This window comes from Pristiophorus japonicus, chromosome 1 (assembly GCF_044704955.1).
Source record: "Pristiophorus japonicus isolate sPriJap1 chromosome 1, sPriJap1.hap1, whole genome shotgun sequence".
NCBI classification, from domain to species: Eukaryota; Metazoa; Chordata; class Chondrichthyes; family Pristiophoridae; genus Pristiophorus; species Pristiophorus japonicus.
In genome coordinates this window covers 278,104,088-278,123,694 of record NC_091977.1, presented here as the reverse complement: position 1 = coordinate 278,123,694, position 19,607 = coordinate 278,104,088, and the positions used below count along the sequence as shown (strand labels likewise).

General features: G+C 45.6%; 1 protein-coding gene across 1 annotated transcript in view; it reads left to right on the top strand.

Annotated features, from left to right (window-relative positions):
- Positions 1-19,607, top strand: part of rims2a (regulating synaptic membrane exocytosis 2a) — a 1,685,585-nt gene that overhangs the window by 817,902 nt on the left and 848,076 nt on the right. The gene's annotated exons all lie outside the window — the stretch shown is intronic.

The window sequence follows — 19,607 nt, the reverse complement described above, 5'->3', positions numbered from 1 at the left end:
AAATGTAATATGAGATATACAGCCTTTGCTTACAAGCACAGAGCTGGTTAAAATGTCAAAACTCATTTGGAAATTGTTTCTTGGTTTCTGCATTGTTTATTTTCCCAGATTATCCAAAATGATTTTCATTATGCAGCTGTTAAATAAATGTATGATATAGTCTATGTATTGTCATCATAGGCAGTCCCTCAGAATCGAGGAAGACTTGCTTCCACTTTTAAAAATGAATCCTTGGGTGGCTGAACAGTCCAATACGAGAACCACAGTCCTGTCACAGGTGGGACAGATAGTCATTGACGGAAAGGGAGGGTGGGAGAGATTTGCCGCACGCTCTTTCCACTGCCTGCGCTTGATTTCTGCATGCTCTCAGTGATGAGACTCGAGGTGCTCGGTGCCTTCCCGGATGCACTTCCTCCACTTAGGGCGGTCTTTGGCCAGGGATTCCCAGGTGTCAGTGGGGATGTTGCACTTTTTCAGGGAGGCTTTCAGGGTGTCCCTGTAATGTTTCCTCTGCTCCCTCCTTGGCTCGTTTGTCGTGAAGGAATTCTGAGTAGAGCGCCCGCTTTGGGAGTCTCGTGACTGGCATGCGAACGATGTGGCCTGCCCAATGGAGCCGATCAAGTGTGGTCAGTGCTTCAATGCTGGGGATGTTGGCCTGGTCCAGGACACTAAATGTTGGTGCATGAAGGTGACCTCCCAGGGGATTTGTAGGATCTTGCGGAGGCATCATTGGTGGTATTTCTCCAGCGACTTGAGGTGTCTACTGTACATGGTCCATGTCTCTGAGCCATACCGGAGGGTGGGTATTACTACAGCCCTGTAGACCATGAGCTTGCTGGCAGTTTTGAGGGCCTGGTCTTCAAACACTCTTTTCCTCAGTCGGCCGAAGGCTGCACTGGCACACTGGAGGCGGTGTTGAATCGGGGGCGATTGTTATCCAGCTGAGAGTGCACTTGTGTCAGATGAGGACAAGAGCAGGTTTGGTTCTGATGCCTCACAATCAAACAGCCTGCCAACATGCACTGACCTAGGCTCACAAATGAATAATGTCCGGGTGAAGTACAGGAACCATATCCCAGCAAGGATTAAGTGCCTTCAGGAGAGGAAAGAGTCGAAAAACTGCAGCATTTATAGGTAAACAGGTTTATTTTGAATGTGCTCTTTCTACCTTTTAAAGAATTGCATTCAGAATTAATCAAAAGGTATTTCTCATTATGAATGGAAAGCTTGTTTAACATTGGCCTAATTGTTTGGATAAACAGTGACATTTTTTTAAATGTCTGTGACAATCGGTACAGTGTTGCTCAGAATAAATATGTTGTCACATATACTTAACTGAGAAATAAAGAACCAGTCACTCCTGTATGCCTGGCTACAGAACATGAAGGCCGTACAAAGGTACAGGCAGCTCTAAAGTGTAAAGTCATAACATATTCTATTATGCTTCAATATTTTATTTTTAATGTGGGGTAATATTTTCAATTTGTAATAAACCCAATGTAGATAATGTCAAAAATAAGCCATCTGGTAAGCCTGCATCTTAGCTATTACAGAATCATAGAAATTTACAGTACAGAAGGAGGCCATATCTGTGGTTTACTGGTAAAGTACAGTCCTATCCACTTATCTTAAACATGTTTACATTGACATCCCGCTTACTTAGACAAAAAGTAAACTCCCAGTCGCTTCTCTGCACATTAATATTAAACACAAAGTCCGGTTCCACATGCACGCTGACGACACCCAGTTCTACCTCGCCGCTACCTCTCTCGACTCCTCCAGTGCCTCACTTGATCCCTCCAGTGCCTCTCTCAACCCCTCCAGTGCCTCTCTTGACCGCTCCAGTGCCTCTCTCAACTCCTCCAGTGCCTCTCTCGACCCCTCCAGTGCCTCTCTTGACCCCTCCAGTGCCTCTCTCGACCCCTCCAGTGTCTCTCTCAACCCCTCCAGTGCCTCTCTTGACCCCTCCAGTGCCTCTCTCAACCCCTCCAGTGCCTCTCTTGACCCCTCCAGTGCCTCTCTCAACTCCTCCAGTGCCTCTCTCGACCCCTCCAGTGCCTCTCTTGACCCCTCCAGTGCCTCTCTCGACCCCTCCAGTGCCTCTCTCGACCCCTTCAGTGCCTCTCTCGACCCCTCCAGTGCCTCTCTCGACCCCTCCAGTGCCTCTCTTGACACCTGCACCGCCTCTGATTTGTTAGACTGCTTAGTCGACATCCAGCTTTGGATCAGCAGAAATTTCCTCCAATTAAGTATTGGGAAGACAAATGTCTCAGGGCTGGATTTTCGGCTTTGCTCATTTCAGGGCGATAATGGTGGCGAGGCGGTAAAGTTTGTTCCCAGGAACAGTTTGCGCCTCAGTCAGCAACATGCGACAGCTGGGCCCTGAGTGTGGGGTGGAGTGCTAAGGGAGGCGTTACACATCTCCTTTAGGACTGAACATGTGAAATTTCGAGCTAAACAGCTGGCCCAAGAGTGCTCTTAGAGAGGCCTGGGGAGAAAAAAACCTGAACAAAATCCACCCAAAACATTCCCAATAAATAACTCACGCCACCACAATATAAATCGCAAAAAAACCCATCATAAAGAATCACACTTACCTGAGGTCAACATTGCTTACCTCACTGCAGCCGCTACAACTCGGACTGCCCACTTTCAAAGGCAGTCCCAGCATGGCGCTTTACGCACTACTACAGATCAGGCGGCAACCAAAATTTGAGCCGGTGTTGCAACCAGGGGCCTGCCAAAACCAGCCCTGAAAATCCCAGCGGGGCACTGGAGGTTGGACGCCCGCCTAGAAGAGCTTACTGCCACCATTGCTGCCCGTCCGGGACAAAAATGGAGGCAGCAACAAGCTGAAAATCCGGTCCAATAATGTCTTCAGTCCCCACCACAAACTCTGTTCCTTAGCCACCTACTACTAGTTTGTATGCCTGATGTACAGCAACAACTATAATTTTACACATAGGTGGTTAAGCCAGATGATTGCGTCAGGAGTAGTGGAGTGTCTCGCTGTGATGCCTACTTTGTATTTGTGAATGGGGCATTGAGTCGTTATGTGTTCCATGGTCTGTTTTGGGTGACCACAGTTGCACACTGGATAATTTTTAATTCTCCATTGGTACATCACGTATGTGTGCCATGGTCTGTGTGGATGCGGTTTAGCATTGCAACTAAGCTTCGCGGAAGATCGAAGCCCAGGGATCCTATGCATCAGGTCTTTCACGAGGTGTTTGTTTGTGACTTCTCGTGAACTCCATTCGGCTTTCCAAGCATCAGTAGGGTGTGAAGTCACGTGTGATGTCAAAAGTTAAGTGCTCGTGTCCAAAAGGGCTTGCGTGACTTCAAGCGGTGGCGAGGGACATTGTTGCGATCCCGGTGGATGGGGAGATGTTCATTTTTCACGATTCACTGGACTTCCCAGAGTGTTGCGGCATCGTGGCGAAGGGATAGGAGAGTGATGTGCGACAGCACGGGCAGCCAGGGTCAACTTGAGGGTTCCAGTGATGCGCCCTAGCCACCGGCTCTATGCCTCTCACCGCCTGAGGCTGAACCAGAGTATTCTCAACCTTGACATCCAATATGACTCTGAGCTAAGCATCAAACCTCATATTCCCTCCATCACCAAGACCGCCTATTTCCACCTCCGTAACATTGCGCATCTTGCCCCTGCCTCAGCTCATCCGCTGCTGAAATCCCTTTGTTACCTCTAGACTCGACTATTCCAATGCTTTCCCGGCCAGCCTCCATAAACTTGAGCTCATCCAAAACTGCTGCCTGTGACGATACTCGCACCAAGTCCCATTCACCGATCACCCCTGTGCTCATTGACCTGCTGCCTGTGTCCTAATTTGCACCAAGTCCCGTTCACCCATCACCCCTTTGCTCACTGACCTACATTGGCTCTTGGTCCGGCAACACCTTGATTTTAAAATTCTTATTCTTGTTTTCAAATCGCTCCATGGTCTCATCCCTTCCTATCTCTGTAATCTCCTCCAGCCCTATGATCCTCTGAGATCTCTGCGCTCCTCCATTTCTGGCCTCTTGCACATCCCCAATTTTGTTTGCTCCACCATCGATGGCTATGCCTTCAACTGCCTCGGTCCTAAGCTCTAGAATTCCCTCCCTAAAATGCTCCGCTTCTCTACCTCTCTCTCCTCCATTGATGTTCTTTAAAAACTACCTCTTTGACCTATCCTGCCTTCTCCTATGTGGCTCAGTGTCAAATATTGTTTGATAATTGCTCCTGTAAAGCACCTTGGGGCGTTTTACTATATTAAAGTGTCTACATATATGCAAGCTGTTGTTATGTCGATGTCGACATAAACTCTGAATTTTTAAAGCCGCTAACGGTATTAAATGCCATCTTTTATTGCCACTTATGTCGACAGAACTTTATCGTCACATTACGGTGAGGGTAAATCTGCAAAATCAGAGAAGAAGAAAAATAGAAAGAGCATTATTGAGAATGTGTTATCATTGCTTTTTCCTTTAGGATTGTAGGTGGAGAAATCTGGTTGCTTTCTCCCTCCCATTAGTGCCTGGGGGTACGCTAAGGGGTTAGCGACCGGGTGCGGCGAATTCAGCGATGCCCGCTAACTTCAGTGCCGGTTTAAAGCTGATGCTAACACTTACCACCTGGGCCTCTAACGCCTCGCAGATTGTGACGTCATAAAGTGCGCAGTGCTCTGTTACTGTCCCGGATGTGAAATTGCCTCCCTCCCCCTGCTGTATCACCAGTCATCAACAACGGCAGGAAATGACTTCGGCTGGCCGCTTGGGGATCGCTAAGTAAAGGTAGTGGTTTTCAGGAAGGCTAACTATCATGTCTCTAGACATGTTACTGCCTGTACTATTACATATGATGTGCCACCAGAGGGCACTACTATGGGAAACTTATACACTAGCTGTATGGTCACTAAGGTGTGCCACCCAGAGGGCACTGCAGTGGGAGATTTGTAGGGTACCTGTATAGGTGGGCCAGGCCTAGTATAAAAGGTGGGCCAGGCCTAGTTATATTAAATGGACTAAGGTCACTATAGTTTAAGTGCAATACATTGCCTCGTGGAGTCATTATCAGAGCATCCAAAGATATAACAATTGGCGACGAGACTACGGACTTACACGCAGAAATGGCTAACCTTGGTATGTTGCAGCAGTTCACTGATGGTGATGATTGGGACGCCTTTGTGGAGAGGCTCGACCATTTCTTCACAGCAAACGACCCGGCAGCGACAATCCGGCCACACTGGCTGATTAGCGCAGAGCTATCCTGCTAACCAGTTGTGGGCCCACCGTCTATGGCCTCGTCAGGGACTTGCTGGCACCAGCGAAGACAACGACCAAGACGTATGAGGAGCTTGTAACGCTGATCCAAGAACAACTCAAGCCCAAAGCGAGCATCCTCACAGCCAGATACTGGTTTTATACCCACCGACGGCCCGACGGTCAGGAGATCACAAAATACACTGCAGACCTCAGGAGGCTGGCGGCACCGTGTGATTTCGGCGACCACCTCACCGAGGCGCTGCGGGATATCTTTATCATTGGAATCGGCCATGAGGGCCTTCTTCATAAGCTACTGTCGGCGGATATCATAGTCACACTGCAGAAGGCTATCTCCGTGAGCCAGGCCTTCATGACCTCGATCTGCGGCTCTTGGCGGATAACTTATCCCCAGGACTCAAACCCGGCAAGTACTGTGCACAGAATGGTGCCTTTTAGAGGCTGGACTGTAGAACGTGAATCTCCTCAGGGGAGAGAGAACAGGCCTCCGCGTCCCTCAACTCAGAGTCCGCCGAGGGGGGCTAACCGAGTAGCACCATGCTGGCGTTGCGGAGGGAATCACAGGGCTCACCAGTGCCGTTTTAAGGACTGTGTGTGTAAAGGCTGCAGCACAAAGGGCCACCTCCAGCGAATGTGTAAAAGAAATATGACTCACTGTGTTGAAGAGTCTGCAGATGGCCATGAATCCAGTGCGGATTATGAAGCGATAGTCAGAGAGGCAGCTCAGCTCCACGATGATGCGTATGGCATGTTTACCTGCACCACAGAATGTTCCCCGTTGAGGACGGAAGTCATGATAAACAGCATTCCAGTCTTCATGGAAGTGAACACAAGGGCAGCCAGTCAGTAATGAATCAAGAAGCCTTTGAGTGGCTATGGGACAATCAAGCTGAACGTCCCGGTTCAGGCAAAGCTGCACACCTATACCAATGAACTCATCCCAGTCATTGGTAGTGCCGATGTTAAGGTACTCCATGATGGCGCGGTGCACCAGTTACCATTGTAGATTGCTGCAGGTGATGGACCAATGCTACTCAGAAGAAGATGATGAAGAAGTTCCATTGGAGCTGGGAAGATTTCATCCCTCCAGCGATCGACGTCTCCCGTGCTCAGAGGCAAAGCAAGCCCCCACCTGAGGTTGGATCCGGCACCAGAGAGCAGGCCAGCTCAGCACCCGAGGCACAGACCACTCAGCACGACTGCGTGGAGATGTTCCAGCTGCGACGACCCGAACGCACCTTCCAGGCTCCAGTGGCAGGACTCCGGAGAAAGAAAATCGGATCCAGAGGCGACTTCCCAGCTTCGGTGGCAGAACCTGGGGACAAGAGGATCACAGCAGTCGACATCGTGGATGGAAGAAAGATGGCACCCAAACCACGAGGTGATGCACTGAAGAAAAAGATGGCAGCGGCCAGACCACGAGGTGCTGCGCTGATGGAGCAACACGTGGTACCAAGTGAAGAAGAGGATTGGGGTAAAGATAGCAAGGCTCTCTTAATGGAGGCCAGCAACCCACCACACTTAAAGGGACAGTCCCACATTCTCAATCAATGCAATAGCAACTGTGAGTTAGATGTAAAGCTTGCAATTGATGATCAGAGTTTTATACACGTAATAAGCAAAGAAAAGTCGTGCGATTGTGATCGGAGCTACAGTTTATGTACAATGAGTAATGAAACGTTGTGTGATGTAGGATTTCAACTGCATACAGTCAATGTAGCGGGCAAACACCCATCGGGAGCACACAGGTCCAGTGAGCTACCCAATGCTGTAGCCTGCGTCCCTGGGACCAGACTGATGCACCACGGAGTGTGGCCACAAGCAGCCAATATAGACAAGCTGCAGAGCAAGCGATCTTAGGAGGGCAACAGCATCAGTATCGATACCCTGCCTCTGACCGGCTCCACCTCTCAGGCACCCGATGGCACCAACCGCCACGAGCCTGAAAGAGAAAACTGCACTGAGGCGCAGCCCCCAGACCATACCGCCACTAAGGCTACACCCCACAACGGTCCTCCCAAATGGGACCAGGACCAGCCAGGATCCCAACCCAAATAACGTCCAGGCAAGCGAGTCAGCAGTTCCCTGCGCACTGCCAGAGGACCACTCCTCAGGGAGCAGCAGTGACCCGGGGCGTAAGGAAAGGACAGGGAGGTCACAGGCATCTGTGAACTTGCCCGATACTAGAAGCAACGGCAAAGGCCCCGAGAGCAGGTAACTCGAGCCAACCGGGTTCCCACTGCCAGCACTGGGCACCGCACCGCCACCAGACTACCTGGACACCAGCCAGCAGTTCTGGAACTAGTTTGTCCTCACGCACCGGTGCTGACACCAATACTGATTTCAAGTATGTATCAAGTGTGTACCTCATCAGTCAAATGTACTTGTCTCACAACTGTACCACAAATGTAATGATGTAAACGCAAATTTTTTTTTCTGGACTTGAATATATATGAATATAATGAGCCACCGGCATAATCTATATGTGGGAGGGGAGAGAATGGAGTGGTCATGGACTCACAAACAGAAACCTCTACTGCTACTGAAACACCACCTACTCACCCAAGATGGAAACGACTCTCCAAGGGTCAACCAGATAGAGCTAAGCCCAGAGCACAATCAATGCTTGAGGGCGATTTACACTAAGGACTTGAGGGAGAGTGATGTCATGTATCTAGACATGTTACTGCCTGTACTGTTACATATGATGTGCCACCAGAGGGCACTACTATAGGAAACGTGTACACCAGCTGCATGGTCACTAAAGAATGCCACCAGAGGGCACTGCAGTGGGAGACTTGTAGATTACCTGTACAGGTGTGCCAGACCTAGTATAAAAGGCAGGCCACCATGTGTGATCCTCACTCTGGAGTAATATTAAATGGACTAAGGTCACTGCAGTTCAAGTGCAATACATTGCCTTGTGGAGTCATTATCAGAGCATCCAAAGACATAACACTAACCTTTATTATTTGCACTAGTCTGGTGCCTGCTCAAAGTTTTCAATGTTTTATGGCTGCAAGATGTCCGAGCCCTCCACTTTGTGAGAGTGTTTGGGGCTGTAATGGCAGTTGTGCAGGTCGTCTTGCAATGCAGAGCTGCCAACAACAAGCTTGTGCACCACCATCAGCAGGCCGGGGCCATTAGAGGGAGCAGCGTGCAGTGGCTCGGCCCAGAAATCGGTGCGATCCCAGCCTGCAAGACCATCAGCAGCCGGGGCCATTAGAGGGAGCAGCATGTGGCAGCATGCCACTTTAGGGAGCAGCGCGTGCTGCTGCAGGAGGGCGATGGCTGATTCCAGTGCAGGTAGGTACAGCAGGAGTGGCGAGGTCGGGACGAAGGAGCGGCAAGAGTTTGTCGAAGGATGTGATCGGGGCCCAGGAGAGGTGAAAGTTCGGGACCCAGGGGCAGCACGAGCCAGTCCACACTGCGATTGTGTGCGCACTAGGTCCGTGCAGCAGAGCTGGTCTCCAGGTGTCTTGGTTAATCCTTGCCACTGGAACAAGACCTAGCTCTGTCAAGCCTGTGTGGTGCTGGGGTGCAACGGCCACCACACGTTAAAAAAATCCACGCACAGGCCTCTTCCATCCTTCAGGATGTAGCTCGGGATCCATATCATTGAAACATCTGTGAACTGATCCATTTTTGGTGTGGAACCAAGTCATCCTCGTCTCGAGAGACTGCCTATGATATGATGATGTGCACCACCATTGGCCCTTCTCTTTAAGCGAGGGAAGCAGTCTCTGATGCCAATAGCTGTGCGTTCCACATTGTTCAAAGCTCTGCCACTACCGCCCCGCTCTCGGATTTTAGTGCCCTAAGAGAAGTGGTCAGGGCTTGATTTAGCACTCCGCTTCCCTCTTGGAGTGCTAAAGCTAAATTTCCCGGCAGGAGAGAATCATTAGCGCCTGACTACTTTTTCTACTTTTCAAAAGTTAGCACAACGGAATTTCTAGCCTGTAGACGTTGCATCTTCCGTCATCCTTTAATAAGGGGCAAATTATGCCATCTGCCTCCAATTTCAAAGATTCTGCAGAGCTCCGACTACAATAGAGGATTGCCGATATGTCTCCCCAGTTGAGCACGTTTCCGGATGGAGAATGAAAGGATGAAAGTGAAATGTCAACTATGAATCCCAAGCAGTAAGTGACTTTTCTCTTATTAAGAACTGCATTTGCAGTGAGAAAGCAAAGCTTTGAATGACTAACTGAACCTAGATCTTCAGGGAAGAAAATTGAGATAATACTGGAAAGTAGAGGTACGGTGGGACAGAAGCAGAAATCTGTGGCTTTGTCTCACTTCTGTCATCAAGCTGCTTATCTCAACAAAATTCGAATGGTCGCTAACAAATCGACATAGGTGAGTAGGACTGTATCATTGTGGAAGTGTGTCATTGTTCTATGATGACTCCTTATTAACAAGTGAAGGAATTGAACTTTGTGCAGAAAACTTCTCAAATTAGATTTGTTGCCATCTTTGTGGCTTTAATTGCTACTTTGTAATATGGCTTCTCAAATGAGGGCATTAGCGATTACATAGAAACATAGAAAATAGGTGCGGGAGTAGGCCATTCGGCCTTTCGAGCCTGCACCAACATTCAATAAGATCATGGCTGATCATTCACCTCAGTACCCCTTTCCCACTTTCACTCCATACCCCTTGATCTCTTTAGCCGTAAGGGCCATATACAACTCCCTTTTGAATATATCTAACGAACTGGCATCAACAACTCTCTGCAGTGTAAAATTCCACAGGTTAACAACTCTCTGAGTGAAGGTGTTTCTACTCATCTCAGTCCAAAATGGCCTACCCCTTATCCTTAGACTGTGACTCCTGGTTCTGGACTTCCCCAACATCGGGAACATTCTTCCTGCATCTAACCTGTCCCGTCCCATCAGAATTTTATATGTTTCTATGAGATCATCTCAATCTTCTCAACTCCAGTGAATACAGGCCCAGTCGATCCAGTCTCTCCTCATATGTCAGTCCTGCCATCCCGGGAATCAGTCTGGTGAAACTTCGCTGCACTCCCTCAATAGCAAGAATGTCTTTCCTCAGATTAGGAGACCAAAACTGAACACAATATTCCAGGTGAGGCCACACCAAGGCCCTGTACAACTGCAGTAAGACCTCCCTGCTCCTATACTCAAATCCCCTAGCTATGAAGGCCAACATGCCATTTGCCTTCTTCACCGCCTGCTGTACCTACATGCTAACTTTCAATGACTGATGTACCATGACACCCAGGTCTCGTTGCACCTCCCCTTTTCCTAATCTGCCGCCATTCAGATAATATTCTGCCTTCATGTTTTTGCCACCAAAGTGGATAACCTCACATTTATCCACATTATACTGCATCTGCCATGCATTTGCCTACTCACCGGACCTGCCAAGTCACCCTGGAGCCTCTTATAATCCTCCTCACAGTTCAGACCACTACCCAGCTTAGTGTCATTTGCAAACTTGGAGATATTACACTCAATTCCTTCATCTAAATCATTGATGTATATTGTAAAGAGCTGGGGTCCCTGCACTGAGCCCCGTGGTACTCCACTAGTCACTGCCTGCCATTCTGAAAAGGACCCATTTATCCCGACTCTCTGCTTCCTGTCTGCCAACCAGTTCTCCATCCATGTCAGTACATTACCCCCAATACCATGTGCTTTAATTTTGCACACCAATCTCTTGTGTGGGACCTTGTCAAAAGCCTTTTGAAAGTCCAAATACACCACATCCACTGGTTCTCCCTTGTCCACTCTACTAGTTACATCCTCAAAGAATTCCAGAAGATTCGTCAAGCATGATTTCCCTTTCATAAATTCATGCTGACTTGGACCAATCCTGTCACTGCTTTCCAAATGCGCTGCTATTTCATCTTTAATAATTGATTCCAACATTTTCCCCACTACTGATATCAGGCTAACCGGTCAAAAATTACCCGTTTTCTCTCTCCCTCCATTTTTAAACAGTGGTGTTACATTAGCTACCCTCCAGTCCATAGCAACTGATCCACAGTTTATAGACTGTTGGAAAATGATCACCAATGCATCCACTATTTCTCTGGCCACTTCCTTAAGTACTCTGGGTGCAGACTATCAGGCCCCGGGGATTTATCGGCCTTCAATCCCATGAATTTCCCAAACACAATTTCCCGTTTTATAAGGATATCCTTCAGTTCCTCTTTCTCACTCGACCCTCGGTCCCCTAGTATTTCCGGAAGGTTACTTGTGTCTCCCTTCGTGAAAACAGAACCAAAGTATTTGTTGAACTGGTCCGCCATTTCTTTGTTCCCCATTATAAATTCACCTGAATCTGACTGCAAGTGATCTACGTTTGCTTTCACTAATCTTTTTCTCTTCACATATCTATGGAAGTTTTTGTAGTCAGTTTTTATGTTCCCAACAAACTTCCTCTCATACTCTATTTTCCCCCTCCTAATTAAACTCTTTGTCCTCCTCTGCTGTATTACAAAATTATTCCAGTCCTCAGATTTGCTGCTTTTTCTGGCCAATTTATATGCCTCTTCCTTGGATTTAACACTATCCTTAATTTCCCTTGCTCGCCACAGTTGAGCCACCTTTCCCATTTTATTTTTATCCCGGACAGGAATGTACAATTGTTGAAGTTCATCTATGTGATCTTTAAATGTTTGCCATTGCCTATCCACTGTCAGCCCTTTAAGTATCACTCGCCAATCTATTCTAGCCAAGTCACATCTCATACCATCGAAGTTACCTATCGCCAACTTCTGAACCCTAGTCTCTGAATTAACTGTGTCACTCTCCATCTTAATAAATAATTCTACCATATTATGGTCACTCTTCCCCAAGGGGCCTCGCATAACAAGATTGTTAATTAGTCCTTTCTCATTACACATCATCCAGTCTAGGATGGCCAACCCTCCAGTTGGTTCCTCAACATATGGGTCGAGAAAACCATCCCTAATACATTGCAGGAAATCCTCCTCCACCGCATTGCGACCAGTTTGGTTAGCCCAGTCAATAAGTACTCTGGGATGCAGACTATCAGGCTCTGGAGATTTATCAGCCTTCAATCCCATCAATTTCCCTAACACATTTTCCTGACTAATAAGGATTTCCTTCAGTTCCACCCTCGCGCGAGACCCTCGTTCCCTTATATTTCCAGAAGGTTAATTCCTTCGTGAAAACAGAACCAAAGTATTTATTTAACTGGTCCACCATTTCTTTGTTCCCCATTATAAATTCACCTGATGCTGGAGATCAGCCTAATCAGTATCAGCTTTTCATAATCACATGTATGTCTACGTTTGTATGTGTGTGTATGTTTGTGGGGGGGGGGTGGGGGGCAGCCGGGGGGGATGCATTAGTTGCCTCTTTAACTTGAGACTGCTAACTTAGAAATTTTACAGTAGCACAAGGAATTCCGAATACTTTTTTCCACTCGGACCTTGGAGTTTGGGGTGTCCAGTGGTATACATAATGAGGTACATTCGCCAATTGTGGAGTTCCAGCAGGGACCTGCCTTTTAAGGAAGGCTGTAGGCTGCAGGTGTAGGCTACAACATTTTCCAATCCATATTCCCTTCAGATCAGTCCATTTATTCCATTGTCATCTTTGGATGCAAAATACAGGCCACTGACCTTGTTTGAAAAGCATTGAAGGGCACGTTGTCTGCTCATGAGCAATCTTAACTTAACTTTTCTAAATAACACCTAAAATCACAATGTTCCCCAATGCAAAAGCATAAAAATGCACTGGCAACTTGTTTTCAAACTTTAGATGACATAAGTCACACCTCAAATGCAAACAGGATATACACGCCAATGATGATGATGGTCCATGTCTGTAATCGAGTGTTGCAATCTGTGGCCATGTATGTGTCCTTAGACAGTAGGGTTTGTCTTTGTTCTACATCATGTTCTTTGTGGTTTCTACTGTTCGCGTAGACCAGCCTTGAATAACTAATTTGCTCCTCATGAGTGTTATTTGCAGATGGTATAAAAGTAAGCATTGATATAACCAAAAATATATATACATATGTAATTGGCGCCGTCCCGGCCTCGATTGGAAAACTGCAAATGTAACGCCCCTATTTAAAAAACGAGGCAGACAAAAAACAGGAAACTTTAGACCGGTTCGCCTAACATCTGTGGTTGGGAAAATGTTGGAGTCCATTATTAAAGAAGCAGTAGCAGGACATTTGGAAAAGCAAAATTCGGTCAGGTAGAGTCAGCATAGATTTATGAAGGGGAAGTCATGTTTGACAAATTTGCTGAAATTTTTGGAGGATGTAATGAACAGGTGGATATAGGGGAACCAGTGGATGTGGTGTATTTGGACTTCCAGAAGGCATTTGGCAAGGTGCCACATAAAAGGTGGGCTGCCCCGACCTGTGTGAGAACACTACTGCAGGTCGGGGCTATAAATAGAGCTGGAGCGCCAGGCCCTGGAACATTGTGGGTGAAGATGCGGTGAATGAGGGTATGGGCCCAGAAGAGCCAAGGGCCCAGGGGCAGCATGGCCTGCCCACACTGCGATATGTGTGCGCACTAGGTCCGTGCAGCAGAGCAGGTCTCCAGTCATCCTGGTTCAACTCTTGCCACTGGATAAAGGGCTAGCTCTGTCAAGCCCGTGTGGTGGCTGATGTGCAACGGTCACCACACGTAAAAAAATTTCACGCGCAGGCATCTTCCACCCCCTCAATTGGAGTTCAGGACTGGAACATCAGGTCTTTCATGGAAACATCTGTGAACTCTTGTGGAAGCAAGTCATCCTCGCTCGAGGGACTGCCTATTATGCAAGCTCTATAGTTGGACAATATTCTGAGATCAGTCACTAACCTATGACTAAATGTGATGCCTGACAATAACTTCAGTTAAAGTTGTCAACGTGTAGTGGAATAAATTAGTGAAAAATCATATCAGTTGACCACATACATAGATGATACATCGAAGTTACAAAATGGAAACAGTCATTCGATCCAACCCATCCATGCTAACATTTACCCTCCACTCTTGTGGACAATTTAAATGCTCTCAAAGTTTTCATGTACATTTAGAAATATGTAAAAAATATGTTCTGTACTTCTGATCTCAATATCCAAAGAATCAAAGCCACATTTGATATGTTTGCAATAGTGACCTCCCCTAGTTAATAGTATTGTTCATTTATTTAATTTCGCAGGGACTTAATCTCTGCAACAAATGCACAAAATCCTTCCATCTTCATTCTTTTGGAAGGCACGTCTGATGACTCAAGTGGACCAAATAATACTAGCATTCTGCAAGTTTTGAAAAAGCTTGGAAGTTCTAACACTGTCAAGGGTACAAGCACTGAGAGAAAGTCTGGTATAATTCCAGCACACTTACAGACCTTTTTGTACTGTCGAACTGCTTTGAAAAGCAATAGCGTAGACCTGAAATGTTGCCCTCCCACTGCTAAAATTATCTAATTTATTCTCATGTGTAGAAGGGTTTTGTCAGCAGGAGGATGAAAATACTAGCTAATGCTAACCTACATTAATGAAGCTTTCCTCCTTCTCCACCACAGACAGTACAGCAGTCCTTTATCAAAGCTTGTCACATTTTGGGATTTTGACTTAGGAGTAAGGAAGATTTTTATCTACTTTTAATTAAGATGTTGCTATTAAGTTAAATTTAGCTCACCATCGAGGGATTAAATACAGAACAGCCACATTATGGAAATACAAATTAGATGTAATTGAAGTTTGTGTCCAGAATGGTGATGCTTGCGTACCATATCAGCTTGAGACAGTGAGGTTCATTAACACATTTCCCAGAGGAAATTGGGTGTAATTTGGAATGGCTTCATTCACATGAGCCCAGAATGGGATAAATACCAGGGAAGCTCACTCCTGGAGTGTGATCGCAAATTTGCATGGCAGCTTAACTGGCCAATCACCAGCCAGAGAGAGTTGGGAAAGTTTCTTTGGTTGCCTATCGCTTGGAAGAAGCTGACAGAGTTTGCAGAAATCTGGAGTGGAAGTCAGATACAGAAGGTGAGAAGTCCTTTCTTAAGTTTAGCACTTAGTGCTTAGTCAGGAAAGTGAATTTACCTCATTGACAGGGATAGTGTGGCATACTTTGCTTTTTTAATATATTATGAGTAGAGTTATCAAGTTGATTTAGTTTCATTGTAAACATTCTATATGTATATATATATATATATATAAATTAGCTTATTGGTTTACACTTAGTCTTGTCTCACTCGAATATTCATCAGTCTGGGACACATGCAAGATTGCAAGATACAGTTCACACATTGTTACAATCCTATGGTCATTCTATCATTTTTCTTTATTCGTTCATGGATGTGGGTGTCGCTGGCATCATCAGCATTTATTACCCATCCCTAATTGCCCATGAGTGGCTGGCTAGGCCATTTCAGAGGGCAATTAAGAGTCAACCACATTGCTGTGGGTCTGGAGTCACATACAGGCCAGACCAGGTAAGGACAGCAGATTTCCTTCCTTAAAGGACATTAGTGAATGAGGTGGGTTTTTCCGACAATCTGGTAGTTTCATAGTTGCCATGACCGATTCTAGCTTTTTATTCTAGATTTATTTAATTAACTGAATTTATTTTCTCCCAGCTGTCGTGGTGGGATTTAAACTCCTGTCTCTAGATTATTAGTGCAGGTCTCTGGATTACTAGTGCAGTAACATTATCAGAATGCTACCGCTCCCTAGATATTGCACATTACTCTTGATTGTAGAGAACAGAGCATCTGTTTATGGGAGAGGCCAATGACATTGAGTTTGAAAGACTACATAGTACAGACGGACTAAATCTGGAAGATCTTTGTGCTTTTCATGCTAGTCTGAACACCAGGGCATCAAAAATGAAGATGAAGCCAGCGGAAAAAAAACTCTACCCAAAGCAATCCTGTATCCCCCTCCCCTCACCGAACAGATAGTGTGCAGTTTCACAATCAAGTATCTGATCAGGTTTTTCTAGTGTTTGGGAAGTTGGTGGAGCAAAACAATTGTTTCTGTGCAAGTCACTGCTGTGTGCCTGACCAGGAGCTGTTTATTTTAAAGTAAAACTTATTCCTTTTCCAACAGTATTATTAGAACTATTCGAAATTTCAGAAGTACGCCCTAGTTGGTGAGTTTGCAGTTGGTGAATAGCGATATTTGTAGTGGCAAATGAGAATCAAATTAATGGGTTAATTAGGTTATAAATTGAACTTGACAACATAAGAACATAAGGATTAGGAGCAGGAGTAGACCATTTGGCCCCTCGAGACTGGGGAATTAATAAATTGGAACAGGGAAATGGCAGAGACTTTGAACAAATATTTTGTATCAGTCTTCACATTAGAAGACACTAAAAACATTCCAATAGTGGATAATCAAGGGGCTATAGGGAGGGAGGAACTTAATACAATCATTATCACTAAAGAAGTAGTACTCGGTAAAATAATGGGACTAAAGGCGGACAAGTCCCCTGGACCTGATGACTTGCATCCTAGGGTCCTAAAAGAAGTGGCTGCAGAGATAGTGGATGCATTGGTTGTAATCCACCAAAATTCCCTGGATTCTGGGGAGATCCCAGCGGATTGGAAAACTGCAAATATGATGCCCCTATTTAAAAAAGGAGGCAGACAGAAAGCAGGAAACGATAGCCGGTTAGCCAAATATCTGTGGTTTAGAAAATGCTGGAGTCCATTATTAAGGAAGTAGTAGCAGGACATTTGGAAAAGCATCATTCAATCAGGCAGATTCAGCATGGTTTTATGAAAGGGAAATCATATTTGGCAAATTTGCTGGAGTTCTCTGAGAATGTAACGTACAGGGTGGATAAGGGGGGACAGTGGATGTGGTGTATTTGGATTTCCAGAAAGCATTCGATAAGGTTCCACATAAAAGGTTACTGCACAAGATAAAAGTTCATGGGGTTGGGGGTAATATATTAACATGGATAGAAGATTGGCTAACGAACAGGAAACAGAGCTGGGATAAATGGGTCATTTTCCGGTTGGCAAACAATAACTAGTGGGGTGCTGCAGTGATTGATGCTGGGGCCGCAACTATTTACAATCTATAGTAATGACTTGGATGAAGGGACCGAGTGTAATGTAACCAAGTTTGCTGATGATAGAAAGATGGGTGGGAAAGCAAATTATGAGGAGGACACAAAAAATCTGCAAAGGGATATAGGCAGGCTAAGTGAGTGGGCAAAAATTCGGCTGATGGAGTATAATGTGGGAAAATGTGAGGTTATCCACCTTGGCAGAAAAAATAGAAAAGCAAATTATAATTTAAATGGAGAAAAATTGCAAAGTGCTTCAGTACAGAGGGACCTGGGGGTCCTTGTGCATGAAACTCAAAAAGTTAGTATTCAGGTACAGCAAGTAATCAGGAAGGCAAATGTAATGTTGGCCTTTATTGCAAGGGGGATAGAGTATAAAAGCAGAGAAGTCCTGCTACAGCTGCACATGGTATTGGTGAGGCCACATCTGGAGTACTGCATACAGTTTTGGTCTCCGTATTTAAGGAAAGCTATACTTGCATTGGAGGTTGTTCAGAGAAGGTTCACTAGGTTGATTCCGGAGATGAGGGGGTTGACTTATGAAGATAGTTTGAGTAGGTTGGGTCTACACTCATTGGAGTTCAGAAGAATGAGAGGTGCTCTTATCGAAACATATAAGATAATGAGAGGGCTTGACAAGGTAGATGCAGAGAGAATATTTCCACTCATAGGGGAAACTAAAACTAGGGGGCATAATCTCAGAATAAGGGGCCACCCATTTAAAACTGAGATGAGGAAGAATTTCTTCTCTCAGAGGGTAGTAAATTTGTGGAATTCTCGACCCCAGAGAGCTGTGGTGGCTGAGTTGTTGAATATATTTAAGGCGGAGATAGACAGATTTTTGAGCGATAAGCGAATAAAGGGTTACGGGGAGCGGGAAGGGAAGTGGAGCTGAGTCCATGATTCGATCAGCCATGATCTTTTTATATGGCGGAACAAGCACGAGGGGTCAAATGGCCTACTCCTGCTCCTATTTCTTGTAAAGAAATTCCTCCTCATCTCAATCTTAAATGGCCGACCCCTTATCCTGAGACAATACCCCCTAGTTCTATTCTCTCCAGCCAAGGGAAACAGCCCCACAGCATCTATCCTGTCAATACCCCTCAGAATTTTATATGTTTCAATGAGATCAACTCTCATTCTTCTAAACTCCAGTGAGTATAGGCACAATCTACTCAATCTCTCCTCATAGGAAACCCTCTCATCCCAGGGTTCAATCTAGTGAACCTTCGTTATACCAACTCTAAGGCATGCATGTCCTTAGATAAGGAGTCCAAAACTGCATACATTACTCCAGGTGTGGTCTCACTTGAGTAAAAATAAAACGGGGAAGGTGGCTCAACCGTGGCTAACAAGGGAAATTAAGGATAGTGTTAAATCCAAGGAAGAGGCATATAAATTGGCCAGAAAAGCAGCAAAACTGCGGACTGGAAGAAATTTAGAATTCAGCAGAGGAGGACAAAGAGTATGAGAGGAAGCTTGCTAGGAACATAAAAACTGACTGCAAAAGCTTCTATAGATATGTGAAGAGAAAAAGATTAGCGAAGACAAATGTAGGTCCTTTGCAGTCAGATTCAGCTGAATTTATAATGGGGAACAAAGAAATGGCAGACCAGTTGAACAAATACTTTGGTTCTGTCTTCACGATGGAAGACACAAATAGCCTTCCGAAAATACTAGGAGACTAGAGAGAAGGAGGAACTGAAGGAAATCCTTATTAGGCGGGAAATTGTGTTAGGGAAATTGATGGGATTGAAGGCCGATAAATCCCCGGGGCCTGATAGTCTGCTTCCCAGAGTATTTAAGGAAATGGCCCCAGAAATAGTGAATGCATTGGTGATCATTTTCCAACAGTCTATCAACTCTGGATCAGTTCCTATGGACTGAAGGGTAGCTAATGTAACACCACTTTCTAAAAAAAGGGAGAGAGAAAACGGGTAATTATAGGTCGGTTAGCCTGACATCAATAGTGGGGAAAATGTTGGAATCAATTATTAAAGATGAAATAGCAACGCATTTGGAAAGCAGTGACAGGATCGGTCCAAGTCAGCATGAATTTAAGAAAGGGAAATCATGCTTGACAAATCTTCTAGAATTTTTTGAGGATGTAGCTAGTAGAGTGGACAAGGGAGAACCAGTGGATGTGATGTATTTGGACTTTCAAAAGGCTTTTGACAAGATCCCACACAAGAGATTGGTGTGAAAAATTAAAGACATGCTATTAGGGGATATTGTACTGACGTGGATAGAGAACTGGTTGGCAGACTGGAAGCAGAGAGTCTGGATAAAG